We start from the raw sequence: 3,066 nt of genomic DNA, 5'->3' as shown, positions 1-3,066 counted from the left end.
AGGCACGCCCGTGAAGCACCGGTGCCCGGCGGGCCAACCTACCAACCCGGGCGCCTTGCGTGGTAGGCACGCCCGTGGCGCACCGATGCCCGGCGGGCCGGCCTACCGATTCGGGCGCTCCCGCTGCTATGCGGAAGCGCTCGCGCTACACTCCTGCCCAGCATTAACGTTTTGGGCCTAATTTCGTCTTATTTTCTTTCGCTATTTTCCCTTTTTTTGAGGGGGGGGGCTGACAGGGGAATGGGGTAGTGAGGGGAAAAGGGAAGGGGGACTGCTGCCTCTCTCTCGCCCGCGAATCCCTCGCCCTCTCGGAGGCCCGCCGCCTACCCGTCCGGCTCGTGTCGAAGGAGGTGGGGGAGGGGAGGGGCGAGGCGGCAGCAGCGTCCCGGGGGAGAGGGTGCGCTCAACAAAAGGGGAGTGAAAACAGAAAACAGATTTGTCGGAATGCTGAGCAACGAAACGATCAATGTTTAATAGGGATCATGATACCCCTGCCCCCTCGCAGCTGGCCCTCTGGCCCTGGCGCTAATGCCCCGCCACGCGCTGCGAAAAAAACAACCTTTTAGCTCGCGATAATTAACTGAAGCATCGGAGTGCATAATGATTCCAGGACAAAACAGAGAAGCTCTTGTAACTAGAGCTATTGTAAAACGTATTCGAAAGAAGGGGTAGAATGTTACGTAGGTAGAGGAAAAGAGATTTATTAAGAATTATTACAGTTTTGAACTTACTTCTGTACAGCCATTTTCTCCCGAGAAGATGCTCATTTCGGAGCGGCGCGGCGGGCGCACCTGGCTGGCGACGAGCGGACGAGCACAGCGACGGCTTAATGGATTAGACGGCTTCGGCTCCACCAGTTAATAATTGTAAACGCTTCTTGGCAGGGGCGGTCGAGGTGAAGGGGAGGGGGGAAAATAGAGAAATCCGAGAGGAGTCGGTGATAAGCGAGAGAGAGAGAGGAAGGGAGGGGGTGAGGTGAGGGACAGGGTGGCGCAGCGGTGGGGGGTGAGGGTGAGAGAGAGAGAGGGGGGGGGATGGAGAGAGGCTGAATGACGGCAACCTTGGTAAGGACGTTAAAAGCTTGCTCGTTCATTATTTAGGCACGAGGCTAGGTGGGCAGAAGCTAACGTAGAGCGCATCACATTCTACGGACGGCACCAACACCACCGTGTAGGCTGCCAGGCACCCACGGGCCCAGAGGCAGCTGTTATAGAGGCGCGCGCGCGCCGGGTACCCGCGGGCACCCTGCGCGCACCCACGGCCCACGGGCACATCCCCTGAATCGCTTGTTGGGCGTGCGGAGGGCGCGAGGGCAACACTGCCAATATCTGCTCTCTCGCCCGGCGCCTCTCTGCCCCGCCTCGGTCGGCGCGTAGCCCAGCGCGTGCCTTTTGTCAACACCCCGCGGCCCCTCGCTCCCAACCCGACTGTCTCTCTCCCTCTCTCTCTCTCTCTCTCTCTCTCTCTCTCTCTCTCTCTCTCTCTCTCTCTCTTCTTCCCTCTCTGTCTCTCTCCTGCTCGGGCGAGGGAGTGATAAGGACGGAAATACACGGTAGGCTTGTTTCCGTACGCGTCGGAGGAGAAAGAGAGAAGAGTGACGAGGGGGAGGGGGGGAGGGAGAGGGTGGTTGAGGAGGGGATGGATGGCGGGGGCATGTCGATCTTGTCTAATTACCCCATCATCTTCATGATGGTCTACATCGCATGCTACGTGCAAACACTCGCGTCGTGTTTGAACACGGCCGCACCCCCCCCCCTCTCCCCTCCTATGTACTAGTACCTCCCGCGCGCGTCCTCGCGGTGCAAGCACTAACTCCCCTTTGCTGTTCAGCCAGCAAACCGACGTATACACGTACAACACAGCAGCACGAGAGTCACGCTAGTAGTAGTACTACTAGAGTTGTACGCAGCCTCCTGAAGCTGAAGCCCGTGTCGAGGTGGTGTGAAGATGCTGTGAGCGAGTATGACAGTGAGAGAGAGGGGGGGGGGTTGCACCGCGGCACGCGGCGCACGTCGCGACACGACACAAGAATCACAGGCGCCATTCTCGCGCGCGCGGTGCGCCCCCGCGGCGGCTCCATGGCGCGCGGGAGGCGGCGGCGGCAGGAAGAGGTCGATGCATACACAATTTCCTGGCAATATTTACCCTGACGAAGCTCTTTCATCGGCGCAGACGTGACGAACACCTTGATTAGCAGCCCGTGCCTCTTGCCGCCGCCTCCCCCGCCCCCCTGCGGCGTAGACGCACTTCTGATGTTCCCTTCTCTTCTCCAACACTTTCCAATAACACCGCTCCTCTCTCCATCGCAGCAGCCCTTTTCTGTGGGCTGAGGTAAGTGTACGACGTGCACTAATCTTTAGGCCGTGACTATAGCAACCTAAACAGGTTAAACAATCCGAAAACGATGTCAAATTTCAACCGTTTTTGTCACTTTGCGTAGGCGCCAAAGCGCGCCAATGTCACGTAGTGACCTTATAGATTAATTAACCATAATCGAAACGAGTGAACTATCTGCTGATTATAGTACTGCATTTATTAATCTTGCCCATCCCCGCAGTACTCCTCCGCAAAGCTACACAGAGCTGCGTAAAAAACAGCGCGAAACAAAAATAAAATAAAAAGCGCCTTCTTTTACTTTTGCTATCTTTCGCTCTTGTTATTTAAATGTACCGCGAGCTGCGTGACATTATCCCCGGCGGAGGAGGCGAGGTGAGTCGACGCGTCGGCCCGACCCGACCCGACCCGACCGCCCCCGGCCATTTTTATTTGATTATCTGCCGGATGAAAACGGAGTGACTCCGTAAGGCGAAGCCAAACGGGGCGGGGCGGAGCGGGGCGCGATCGGAAATAGGTCACTGGATAAAAACAGAGGAAGAATGGAGGAAGAAAAGGTGGTGGTGGTGGTGGTGGTTGAGGTGGTGGGGATGAGTAGTTTCTATTATTGTATGCCTTCTAGACGAGAGTCCACGAGGTGAACAAAAGTTCTTCCTGTGCCAAACGGCCTGCTGGAGCTGGGCCGCAAAGGGTGAACTCATGGTGCGGGAGGGGTCGCCTCGGCCCTGCGGG

Source organism: Frankliniella occidentalis, unplaced genomic scaffold (genome assembly GCF_000697945.3).
Source record: "Frankliniella occidentalis isolate FOCC.00 unplaced genomic scaffold, Focc_3.1 Scaffold2, whole genome shotgun sequence".
Classification (NCBI taxonomy): Eukaryota; Metazoa; Arthropoda; class Insecta; order Thysanoptera; family Thripidae; genus Frankliniella; species Frankliniella occidentalis.
The sequence above is the reverse complement of the archived record's forward strand: the minus strand, read 5'-3'. Positions refer to the sequence as shown.